The sequence below is a fragment of the Thermobia domestica genome, chromosome 17, assembly GCF_964235325.1.
Source record: "Thermobia domestica chromosome 17, izTheDome1.hap1.1, whole genome shotgun sequence".
NCBI lineage: Eukaryota > Metazoa > Arthropoda > Insecta > Zygentoma > Lepismatidae > Thermobia > Thermobia domestica.
This window is the reverse complement of record NC_137470.1, coordinates 146,816,065-146,830,009: the sequence shown is the minus strand read 5'-3', so window position 1 is coordinate 146,830,009 and position 13,945 is coordinate 146,816,065. Positions and strand designations below refer to the sequence as shown.

The 13,945-nt window shown below is 37.4% G+C and overlaps 1 protein-coding gene across 2 annotated transcripts in view; it reads right to left on the bottom strand.

Annotated features, from left to right (window-relative positions):
• The window catches only part of Ubc7 (ubiquitin conjugating enzyme 7), a 48,892-nt gene that overhangs the window by 17,088 nt on the left and 17,859 nt on the right, over window positions 1-13,945 (bottom strand). The gene's annotated exons all lie outside the window — the stretch shown is intronic.

The following is a 13,945-nucleotide window of genomic DNA, read 5'->3' as shown; positions in this document are numbered from 1 at the left end:
TACGTCCAAAATGTCTAGAAGATCCTAATACAAAATATTCTCCCTCTCTAAGAGATACTATATCGCATTAATAATTTACAGACTGACTCTTACTGCAAGTTATGTAAAGTTGCAGAGACGATCCTACATCGTTTTGTTGAATGTCACACAGTCGCTGATGTTATATTCGTCTTACAACAAACATTACAGATGGTATCCCAATAACCTATTGCGATTTTTTCTAGTGCTACATTACTCTAACCTGACTTTCACTTGAAGCCTCGGCCACGGAATGCACTTATCGTGCGGATTATATGGCATACGCTGAATTATATTTATCATAATTATCCTAGATATACCGTTCAGCATTACGAAAATTATCTTCACTACCAATAACGTAATTTTGCCAACCATAATTTATTGCACCGGTATTTTCATCATTGTGGTGCATTCTTAATCTAAGTATAAGTTCTGTCTTTCAATTTTGTTTATCCTGAATATAAAAAAGTTCCAGTTAGGTTGTCACAGTATCAAAAAATGAGATTGTCACAATGTAATGTACATTTTCTGAACCATTTTTTGAAAATACTGATGGTAATTCACTTGAACTCTCCTTGAAGAAATTAAACATGACTCACTGACAGTCTTCCATCTAAATAATGCTTCCCTATCACAGAACAGTGGCATTGAAGGGTAATACAATCGACTTCAGGAAATATTTTCGCCACTCTCTTGCTTCATATATTCCACTGCAGAATTAGAACAACACTTTCTTGCTCTTGTCTCCCACATTGTTAATAAATTCGATCTATCCCGGTTGCCTTAACATTTCTAATCTCCGATATAACTTTTTCAAACTCATCCCGAAAAATACTAAACCCTCTATTATCCTCATAGAGGGTGCGCGTGCTTCATTTTCTAATTCAACATCTAGGTCACGCGGTCTATCCCTACTCTCATACAAAATCTTCAACATATCGCTAACTACCATTCCATTCGTATTGTCTACTGCTATCGTAATACCTCCTCGTTTCCTACGAAGTTCCACAGATTTCACTTCCTTGTACATTTCCTCATATTTCCCAACTGCTTCTAATTCGTTCCCCGGCCAAGTAAGTTTGTGGTGGACAACACCGTGTTCGTGGGTTTTCTTGGCAAATACTGTGATAGTTCCTCAAGATCAGGAGTTAAGGATGAAAAAAATAATGACTTACTAAACGAAGGTTTTCCTTTAATAATATATCGGATTCTTCTTTTGGAAGAATTAATTTTTTTAAAATCTCATTTCCAGCTGCCAATTTGCTTTTTCACGAAAGATTTTACGATTAAAGTACCTTTGTAACATGTGATATTCGTACTATACGTCACATATCCTACCAAATACGCAAGAAGAATTCGGGGAGTTTTCCAATTTATTAAATGCAACTCCTTTTCGTGTTTGTGTGTGTAATTATCCAAGAGAAACTAGAGGTAGATCTGTATTAATTTCGTTCTTTTAAGTGAAGCGTTTGTACTAAATGAAAACGAAATCTTTAAGTTTTACGTCCCATAGTTATGCCATGTAGGCTAAAGGAGACGATGATGATGACAAGAAATGAAGGAAATGGTGAAATGAAGAAAGTGGGAGGAAACGGGAGAACCTCTAGAAACCCAACGCACACGCTGTTTGTCCACCACAAAATTCACTTGGCGTGAGCTGGGATCGAACCAAGGACCCCATACACCAGAGGTGAACGCTCTACCATACTGAGCCATCCTGGCCCGAAGCATTTGTAGTGTCTTTGATTCAAATTATGCTTTACAAAAACTGATTTGTGATTATCATAAGAGAAGATATTGTTTTCTTTTTTAATTCAACTTTTTTTTATTTGTGTGTTTGTATCTAAATATAGTGTTTAAAAATAAAGTATCCTTAGTACTTCCCTTTTTTCAAATGATCTGTAATTAACGGACACATGGAAAAATATATCTGACTGATTGTACTAACACGCGATTGTGTACTACAAAAACAAAGGGAATGTAGTCGCACTGCTTCTTTTTTCAGATTACAGTTGAACACCGATACAGTGAATTTGATCGAGTGTGAACAAAATTCATTATGCATGATTCTAAAATATATATTATTTCAATATTACCAGAATGCCTGTTCTTCCAACGGGGAGAATACGCTTCATTTTGGACACCAATAAACCTGGGGACACAAAAAAACTATGAATTCGACACTAATATTGGTCACTTTAAATTATTTTTACATGTCACCTTCCTCTCTTAGGAGTACTAATGGGGGCTGAATCTGGATTTAAACGGTATCGAAAGTGTCACTATTCACCTCAGCGACCCGGAAAACTATGGAATAGGCACTAACTTCGATCATTTATATGTATATACATATTTCCCACTCCTCCTCCGTAAGTTACACCGTCAAAGTGAAATGATAAAAAAAATTCCAGGTCCGAACCTCATCTGTGTTGAAAATTTGATCGAGATCGGTCGGCTGGTTCAAGAGTCATTAAGTCACAAACATAGTTACTTTTATTTTTGTTTCAATAGATTTTCTGTTCTGGAGATCTTCCCTTGATAAATACACATTTACGCCAATTCTGTACTGAGAAACACGATTGATGAAAGTATTTATAATTACATTAAAGTTATCATTGCAATCCACATTTTGAAGTACGTTTACGGAGGTGGGTTTCCTTGTGCTAGGGAAAATTCTAAGAACGCCGGTACAATTCTGAATATTTGCGCCATTGATACACCTAGCCACCTAAAATGCTGACATAATCACCGCTAATAATTCGTCCTAGGAGATATATTTCTTTGGGGTTTGCCACACATTAAACACAGCCCGTTATTGGAAACTACGAAAAAAAAAAAAAAAAAATGACTCAGCGGATCACATTATTCTCTTCCATTCACTGGAGACCTAGGTTTTTTGTTTCTCTCACCACATTTTACACTATATTCAAACGCTGAACTATAACATTTCAATACAAAGATGGAAAAATACGATATGAAGGGTAAGGGGATAAAAAGAGGGAATGTCACAAAACTGCATTTTCGAGAAAACGGCTTTTAATATTGAAAACCGCGTACAAAATGAATAGGGTTAGTCAAATCTTTTGCCCCTTTTTATCTGGTACACGGACATATCTACATCTACGCATGCATGGCATATACAGTCAAACAGTACCAAGAGTCACCAACAGATAGGAGAAAGCACCCGATAAGGCACACACATGGACATTCCTTGCTTTTTCCCCTTACACTTCATATGTACTTTTTTTTTTTTTTTTTTTAACGTAAGAACAAGTTCCAAACTTTTGAATTAAATTTAAAATACTTTCAGTGCACATACTGCAAATAGCGAATTTTTAATTAAGTAATTACCAACTTTTTCCAGCATATACGAGGACACACACCAAAAAAACCCGCCGTTTGGTTATCAACAGCATACATTCGCAGATATAGGACTTTCATTATACACATTAGGAAAGTACAATATTGCTTACTTTTCAACATATTCACCATTCAAATTGAAACATTTATCATAACGCTTTATAAGGTTTGAAATTTCTTCTGCAAAAAATCTTCCACCTGGGAATGAAGCCACCCGCTAACAGCATTGTGAAGCGTATATTGTCATTGTCGAAGTGGTGCGAGCAAGCCACTGTTTAGTGTGCTAGACAGAGTTCCTTTGTGGCTCAGCGGTTAGCGTACACGCTTTTGGCATGGGAGACCCGGGTTCGATTCCTGGTAGCTCATGTGGTTCGGATTTCATGTTAATCAGTAAGTGCACGTCTCATATAGCCTCGCTGCTGCAAGGGACGCTAAAATAAAAAAAATAAAAATAAAATCGAGTGCCTGAAGTTAGAACAGAAAGTTCAGATATCTTAAACAGACGGCCTTAAGGTGCAGTTTTGTCAATTTCCTGCACAAATTCATTGCTGACTACACATTGGCGCCCGCTTCTTGCCGCATCATGCACGTTAATTCGTCCATCTTTAAACATGCAACACCATCCACGTACGACACATTCACTGATTATGTTTGGTCCGTAAACACAACACAGTTCACGATTAATAGTAGGTGCCGTAAGTTTTCTGCACCCATGAATCGTATTACCGCACGTACTTCACGTTTGGCGGGTTTTTCTATTGGGGCATTCATTTTCAATTGTTATAGCAGACGAGTGAACTACAACACAACTTTCTCCTTCCACCGTCTGCTTGAACTACTGTACACAGCGCCACAGGACTGGCGCCGCTCTTTCCGGTCATTTCTCGCACATGCGCGAACGGAGTTTTTTTTTTATTTATTTTTTTTTATTATTATTCCATAGATATCAGTGTGACCAACCAAAAGAGCGAAAACTGGAACGTGGACAAAACTTGAGATGATATGTTTTGCTATCCTCGTATTCAATGGGTTCATAAGGTTGAAATTTGCTTTCCTGTACAACTGTACAGTCAGCGACAAAAGTTCTTTCCGTTTGATAAAATGAAATCTTTTAAGTTTTACGTCCCACGGTTATGCCGGTTAGGCTAAAGGAGACGGTGGTTATGAGAAATGAGTGAAATGAAGAAAGTGGGAGGAAACGGGAGAACCCCGAGAAAACCCACGAGTGCGGTGTTTGTCCACCACAAAGTCCACACGGCGTGAGCTGGGATCGAACTAGAAACCCCAAGCACCGGAGGTGAACGCTCTACCACTGAGCCACTGCGCCCCCCCCCCTGATGAAATTAAGTTTGTAAAATAACTTCAGAATGAAAAGGACAATTTGAGTACAGTTTTCAATAAATTAAAAAGAATGTAATTTTCTGTACGTTCCAGTTATACCACAGTTATTATGGAAATAAATTTTACCAAACGGAAAGAGCTTTTGTTGCTGACTGTACATACCATGTTTTGCCATCCTCGTATAAACTTCTCGCTATCTCCTGCTGTTTTTGTTGTAACGAGGCCCAATATTGAAACTTCAGATGGTACTACTCCTGGCTCCGATAGAGTGATAAAGTGCAGGTGTGGTGGAACTTCACAGATAAAACTTTCTCTACTTTATCTATGGCATAGTGTGGAAGTTTAAGAACCGTAGTATCACATATCTAGCTTACTTACAGTCATAGTAAGTAAGAAAGGAAATTAAATCTTTTGAGTTTTACGTCCCCCGATTAATATGCTGTGTGAGCTAAAGGAGACGGTGATGAGAAATGAATGAAATGGTGGGATGATGAAAGGTGGAGGAAACGGGAGAACCCAGAGAAAACCCACGCAGACGGTGTTTGTCCACCACAAAGTCCATTTGGCGCGAGGTGGAATCGAACCAGAGAGCCCACGCAGCAGAAGTGAACACTCTACCACTGAGTCAGAGCGGTCCCAAGTAAGACATGATGGATGTACTTACAATAAATTATTTTTCATGACGCTTTATTTTGTACCATCGAAACATAGGGAGGAAAAGAAAACTATCAGAATTTTTTTCGAATGTAGGCTCTGGAAAATACTTAGTGTAGAAAATGAACGACACTAGCTTTAAATATTACACACTTACATCGTTGTGTTGTGCACATTTGAAGCACTGTAAGTAGAATGGGACTATACGGCGAATATGAAAATTGCCAATATAGGATACTACTGAAATTCTGGTATTTATTTCCCTGTTCCCAGATTGCGAACACTATCTTTGTGGTTTAGATTAGAAAAAAATCCGCCTCCATCATCTCCATAGCCGTCCAATGCTTTCCTTTTTTATTTTTTAAAATATAGTATAAACTTACTTTCTTACTGTAAATACTTATTATGGGTCAAAATTCCGTACTTGGAATACAATAAAACACTATTACGAAAAGTAATTATACACTAATGATATGTTTAATATTATTTTGGTATTTTGAATACAGTCATAAATAAAGCTAGAAACTTTAGGTGCAAAATTTTGGTTAAAATGGTGCAAATTTTAAACATAAGTTCATAGGTTGAATAAAAAGTAGTGACAATACTGTTTTCACGTCAGACGGCTGTCTCTCTGCACTACAATAATTCCGTAGCTGATAAGGGAATGTGAGGCGATGAAGTGTGGCAAGTGGCAACAGCTTTATGTTATTCAGTCAAGAGCAGGAGTGCCGTAAAATAGATGATGAAAATGGAAGCACCATAACAATATGTTTCGGAAAGACGAACAACGTGCGCACGTGGACACGTGGGCGCAATGCATAACATTGTTTTCAGGGACTTCGTGGCGACCTTTTCGCGAAAATGAAGGAACGAACCACTACGCGGGAAGCATTGCGACACACCAGAAACCATCATTGGTGTCATATGGCGATTCCGGAAGGCACCGACAAAGATTGGCGCGTTGACGGTGTACGGCGCCTTCCACACATGTAGCACAAGATGACAGAGATGGGAGGCGATTACAATGAAAGAAAGTAACAGGTGTTCTTCTGTGCAGGTACGAATTGTAAAAATGGTGGCCCCGCGTAGCATAGTCGCCAATGCTCTCTCTTGCCTTTGGTGCGAGCGGTCCCGGGCTCGATTTTCAGTGGGGACACTCGGTCGAAAAAGTAACTGCTTTTTCAGGCCAGTCATCTTGAGTGAGGTTTTCCTGAGTTTTCCCTCATTCACACCACGCAAATGCCGGGATGATACATAACATAACGGTCCGAGGTCATTTCCTTCCTTCCCTTTCCTCGGGTAATGTGATAGCCGAGGGAGGGCATCCCTCATACGCCACGAGCTAAATGGCTACAGATGCCGACAGCTCAGAAATCTAATTCCTAATCCTGAATTATAAAAATATTGCCATTACTTTTTTTCATCCAGACCTTGTACTTATACATACAGTACCAAAGCTAATTACATCATATATACGAAGTCCAAGTTCACTGATGTATTAAAAAGAGCTTGCCTAAAACAAGACCCAGAACATAATAACATTATAAACAAGTCCAAAAAAATGTTAGACAGAATTTCAAAGAAATTCACACGTCCCGAAAACTGTTATAACAGACAGGAGTTAATATTTCAATGATTTTTCAGTGAAGCTGGTTTTTCGGTCACTCTAAGTAAGACTCGTGGCTATAGTGTTAGCGCAAGCGCTGCTGCGCCGAAGATCCGGGTAAGTTTCCCGGTGGGAGTTGGATGTTGTTACTTCTGTTTACTTTCTATTCAATAGCTCTATAGCTCTTGCCCAACGTAACTGCACTGAAGCGAAAGTAATGTGATGCCGCACACGCTCGATCTTCCTTGTTTAATTATTATAGGAATAAAACGTGGAAAAGGAGGGGAAAAAATAAAATAAAAAGTGTAAAATGGTGCAACAAAACACAGTTAGTTGTCTTCTTTGCAAGACAAGCTAATTTGGGCATCTTAATAGCACAAAGTGCATCATCTAAAATTCCTAGCTTTACTCATGAACATGGTGATGAAAGGGACGATAACCTGAAAATCAAATCAAAACTCACATTCTTAAGGCGGAAAGAACTTTTGTCGCTGAGTGCGCAATAAAATAACCTTAATTGAAATTGTACTGGACATCAGTTATGGTTCATAACATACTGAGCATTTATCAAATATTATAAAAGAGTTCGAAAGAGCATACAGTAGATTCTTCATCGTATCGACAATAGTGTCAGACATACAAGCTAAGTATAAATAGTTTATGATGTCTTCTTACATGTTAAAAATACTAGCTTTAAGACATTATATTGTTGTTATATGGTGGGTAGCTGGGTTACTATTTGATGAAGTAATCTGTATTTTTCTCTCTTTCAAGTTCAATCCAGTATACGTGAGTTGATGGAGACTATCCTTACTGAATTTATGTATCTATCTATCAATCTTCTTTTCCTATCTTCCTTTCTTTTCTACAAACTTATTTTATTTCACATATACAGACTGTTTCAAGACAACACCGACGACGTTTGGGAGGTGATTCCTGACACCAATTAAGACGAAAAGTATAGACCATTCTGGGTGCACAAATGCTTCCTTTCGGAGGTATGGACTGCCGAAAACATGAATAAAATGAACTCTAAAGGTCCATAGCTCCAACACTATGGGACTTATCGTGGTCGGGTGTTCCAACTTCACTTAGGAACTAGTGTGTGCCCTATCTAAATATCCAAGCTTCAGAATCCTGCGGTACTTCCGTAACAATTTAATTATATGCCCATAGCCAAACTCCCTCTATAAAACTTGTTGCGTGAGTACCGTAGAATTGTGAAACATGTATTTTTGGATAGCGCACACATTAATTCCTAAGTGAAGTCTTAACCCAACTACGGCAGGTTCCATTGTTTTGGAGCTATAGATTTTTAAAATTCATTTTTTCGTGTTTTCGGCAGCCTATAACTCCGAAAGGAAGCATTTGTGCACCCAGGATGGTCTATACATTTTGTCTTATCTTGATGTCAGGAATCACCTCCCAAACGTTGTCAGTGTTGTTTTGAAACACCCTGTACATAAATAATTATTTCGCAACTGTTTTCCTTCCTTTCCCATACATGTGCTGAACACAAAACATTCTACATTAATCATCTCCCTTTAGAATAAGTGCGTTTGTCTATAACGAGTTTTAACTTGTTTTCAGAGGTTAACCCGCTCAAGTTTGTAGTGAACGGTAAGTATGAATGTTTATTTCAGATTAGTGTAAATGAAATGAAAAATGAAACTTTTGAATTTAACGTCCCACGATTATGCCCGTTGGGCCAAGGGAGACGATGAGTAAGGCAAATGAACGATGGAAAAAAATCGTAAAATGGGAATGTGGGAGTAAACGAGACTCTCCCGAGAAAACCCAGGAACACGATGTTGTCCAGCACAAACTTATTTCACCGGGGATCGAACCAGAGAAAGCACGCACCAGACGTAAGCGCTCTACCACTGAGCCACGGTGCCTCCCATAGCTTAGTGTGTTGATAGAATACGTGTAGTTATCCTATATGGACTGTATGGTTCAGAGACTTGGACATTACGGAAGTGAAAGAAGAAATATTTAGAGAGCTTTGAAATCTGGTATTGGAGGAAGATGGATAAGATAAACTGGACAGACAGAGCAACAAACGAAGCGGATAGGAGAGAAGAGGACGCTTCTAGCCAGCATCCTTCGTAGGAAGGCCAATTGGATCGGACACATCTTGCGAAGAATTTGTCTTCTTCATACCGTCATAGAAGGAAAGATGGAAGGAAAGCGAGGAACAGGAAGAACATAGAACATAACTGATCAATGATCTGAAAAATAGAAGGAAATATTGGGAGTTAAGAGAGGAAGCTGAATATCGAGAAACGTGGAAGAAACATTTGCAGGCCCAAACCTTAAATCAAATATCTTCATTAGGCCCAGCACCTGCCAATAGGCACAATACTTAATAATAAGCTATACTATACATAAAGTTCAATCTAGATCTGTGCTTTGTACGACTTCAACCATTTGTCACATAATTTAAAGATTACTCTGAATATTATACAGGTGGGCTCCATACATTTCTTATCCTTCAATTTTCTAATGCAAATTTTGACGTAATTTCAAGAAAAGAATTAATTAAAACTTTCCATATTTAGTCAGTGGATACGTAAAGTTGAGAATAGATATTCCCGACTCTGTTAACTTCTTAGCACCTATATATGGTGGCCAATATCATTTTCATTAAAACTACTTAAAACAGCTTATTTTATTAGTTTACCTTTCTTTACGAAAACGCCGTTCTTCTCGGAATAGAATCCCTTTCAAATTGGCAATTTTGTTAATAACATATATAAAATAGTAAATAATATTACAATTCTTCAGGTCCTACTTTTGTTAATATCGCAAAATTCAGAGTTTATTTACATTTATAATTTCGATTTTTTTCTTTCTTCCTCTTCACGAGGTGCAATTTTATGACATTTTCGCGAACTCACAATTACACACAATGTTATTTAAACGGTAATCTGTTTGTAGATTAATAACAAGGGTATTGTTACATATTTAAAAACGAACATGTTAAATTAATAAAACTCAAGCAACTGTAGGACCACGGTGACTCAGTGGTAGAGCGCTTACCTCTGTGCGTGAGGTCCGTGCTTCAATCCCCGGCCACGTAAGTTTGCGATGGACAACATCGTGCTCATGACTTTTCACGGATACTTCCGTTTCCTCCCACTTTCTCATTCCACCAAGTCTTCCATCATCATTCACTTGCTTTAATCATAGGCGCTCTCAGCCTATAGGGCATAATCGTGGGACGTTAAATTAAAAGGTTTCAAGGATTTCATTTCATTTTCAAACAACTGTATCACATACCGCAAAACCAATGCTCAGAAATAAACTTGTGTACCAGAGGGCACTAGAAACATGTTCTACGATCTAAAGGCACATTTTATGTATGAGCATATACGCAACATTATTTACTAAGACCGGTAAAATTCGAAGGGGAGAAAGTTAAAAACGCTAACCATACGTTCCCTATTTCAAACATATTTACATGATATAGCGGGAAAGAGAAGGGAATTAAGTAAATAATGAAACAAAATTAAACTAATACAATACCCAAAACTGAAGTTATCAAGCTTTAATTTTGTAAATTGTTATATTGTTATTAATTTATATTACGTTCTAATAGAAAATAATGAAATGAAACCTTTGAGTTTAACGTCCCACGTATATGCTCTTTAGGCTACGGGAGACGATGATAAAAGCAAGTGAATGATGATGGAAGAATTGATGAAATCAATAAAGTGGGAGGAAACAGAAGTACTCCTAGAAAACCCACGGACACAATGTTGCCCATCACAAACTTACTTGGCCACGTATCGAGCCAGGGAATCCACGCTCCAGAGGTGAGCGCAGGTTCTCACAGAAAATCTGAAGATCACAAGAAAGTGTTTTCCAAACGGCAAACAAGGTGTAAGCAAAATTTGATACTAACAAATGTTTTTGTATCTCTTTTTTGATTAGTAATTGGATCAAAAGATCCGATATATTTCAGGCAAAAACTTTCTTATAGCCCTTATATCTGGAGAACTACATACAGTGTAGCCAAACCCAAACTATCACTTAACTCAGTATGATGTGCTTATTCCGTACAAAAAAGCTTGATATATGGGCCGTTCAAAAATTTTGCGGCCCTGATCCAAAAACTAATTATTCGCCAAGATCGCAATCTTTCGATCCATTTTTTGGATCATTCCTAAAATTCTTGTTTTTTCTTTCTTTCTTGCCTGCCAGTTTGAATTTAAGCAACCCATACAACACAGGACATAGCTTCCAGGCACTTTGGCAACAAAAGTGACTCCTGTGATGTTAGGTTTCATACCTTACAGATGATGGGAACAGGTGTTATGCCAGATTAAAAAATACACATAAAAAAATAACAGGCCCTGACTGAACAAGGACTATCGAGAACACAAGTATTGAATCTTGTAAAGGCATCTTTTTAACTGTAGAATCCGCTACAGGAAAACAACGGGGTACTTAAGTAAGAAAATCATTAAAAAATCTCTAAACTCAAAGAAGCACTTTTCTCTTTTCTTTCTTCCTTTCATTTCTAGATTAACAGTTTCCTGTTAAGATTTTCATTATTTTCTTCATGGCTATCTGTGTCATATGAGGGAAAGCACTGCCTGGAAGATAAGAAAATATATCTTCTGTTTACAAGTGCAAGGTATCTTTACCATAATATGTTGACAATTGCTGTTTCTAACCACAGCACAAATCCGCGTTAAGAGTTTGAACATCGTAGCAGTGTATACTGGGTAATTACAGCGCCTGCTCACCAAATACCTAACGTTTACTTCTTTAGGGGAAATAGCAATTTTGATACGTGTGATGTTGGTTCTCCTGGCGTGGAAATACTGATATGACCATTTAGGAATATGGATACAACACCCATTTCTCACTCCACGTTAATACATTATACAGAGAGCAATCTGAATTGAGACAAAGGTACTAAATTTATATTTTATTTCATAGTATTTGCTGATACTTATGACAAGCTGAAAGCAGTAGAAAATCTATTGAACGTGTAATGTTATTCGCAAGTAGAAGGGTTAGCATTGTTTATAGCTTCAAGGTCACTGATTGTACGTGTAAGTGTGCTCTTCCACTATCCTCGCTTATGCGTATACATCTCGTCGCTGACGCGCCTGTTTCCTATAGACGGACGCCCTGCTGCACTTTTGTCCTGACTGAGATATATAGCATTTGTGCTATTTAGTGGCCACCTAGCACAAGTTCGTTCATGTTTTATGCACTGTAGTTTTTATGCCATACGTCCACACCGTATTTATATAAGGCCCTCCTGAAGTCAATCTGGAAGTAGTAATGGAGCTCCTCGTTTAGTGCATACTCTGCTAAAAGAAACTGAAAGCTGTAACCTAACCTGAAAATGTAAGAAATGTGTCAAAATTTGGTAGAACTGTCTTCTCGAGTAATGCCCCATACATACATCTGCACCATTCAGAAAGTTTCAGAATAACATCAAGAAAAGTTTCAGAATAGTTTTGATTTTTTTTTTTTTTTTAAAGTGCGACTTTTCTTACTAATAATATCGAGGTATCTGTAAATATTTCAATTATAACACGAAACGTTTTCTCTTGTGATATTTCTATACCACAACGATGGATGCTATGTGATGTGATGAGATTGCTCTAGATACTTTAAGAAAACGCCGCTGAGGAAGATGGAAGTTTGCATTGAAAATTTCATCAAATAATGACAGATGTATATTAGGATTAGTTCAAATGAATAATTGTCAAACGTTAACTAAAAAAAAATCAACAGCGTACGCAAAGTGATCAGAAGTGACCAAAGATTGTTCGTGCAGTTGGTAAACTAATGAACTTTGATAAGGAATCTGTTCAGCACATTATCGTAAAAGTGAGAAAAATCTGTGCCAAGGTTGTACCAAAAAAATGTCGTAGAAAAAAAAATTGCTGTGAAAAATTGGTGTGATATGTTACAAAGCGTCCAAAATGAACCAGACTTAAATCAACATTATTGGAATCCTAATAATCTTTGACAAAACTTAACTTTATACTTACGACTTGGAGACTAAACGGCAATCCATGCACTGGAAGTGCAGTGATTACCGCAGACAGAAAAAGCACACTTGTCAAACTCAAAATTTGAGACATTGCTACTTGTATTCTTTGATATTCACGGAACTGTGATGTTTAAGTGGGCTTCTACTGGAGGAACAGTTAACCAGTACTTCTATATTGCGGTCTTGACTAAACTTTGCTTCAGAGTAACGAGAAAAGAGTGCTCGATTGTGGAAAAATGGATGGATTCTGAATCAGGACAACAAACAGGCTCATAAGGTTCTGCCTGTCAGGAGCATTTTTACGCATAGAAACATTATTGTCATAGAACAATCCCGCAATCGCGGGAACTGACACTCTGTAACTTCTTTTTCTTTACACGAGATTAAAATCAGGGCTTACGGGAACAGAAAACGACTTTCAATACTGTTACCAACAGCAGCAGCAACAAGCGCAAAAGTGAATGCCGAAAGAGACTACTTCAAATGTGATGACTATAACAGACAATAATGCAGTAAGTACAAGAACTTATGCGCCCATTACTTTTTTTTTTTTTCATTTAATTAATGCGTCTATTGTTACACCTTGTGAGATGAGACGCTGAAGTTTGTCTTTATCAGTTCATGGATCACGCATTGCTCTCAATTTCAATATCGTCCATTAATTGCAGTCTCCTTCGCCCCCTCCCTCTCTATCTAGAAAGGAGGGGCATAAAAATAAATAAATAAATAATAAAAAAAATAAGGTTTGAACATATTTCTTATTGAAGTTTTATTTTACTTATGTTCCTTTTAACCATTCTTTATGTAGTTTTGTATGATACCTACTTATTTTGATGAGAACAAGTGCATATCTAAGTAAAAAATGAATAAATAAAATAAAATAGTGTATCTATATATATAAAAGAGAACGCACAAAATCCTTTGTCCGCTCATCACGCTAATAC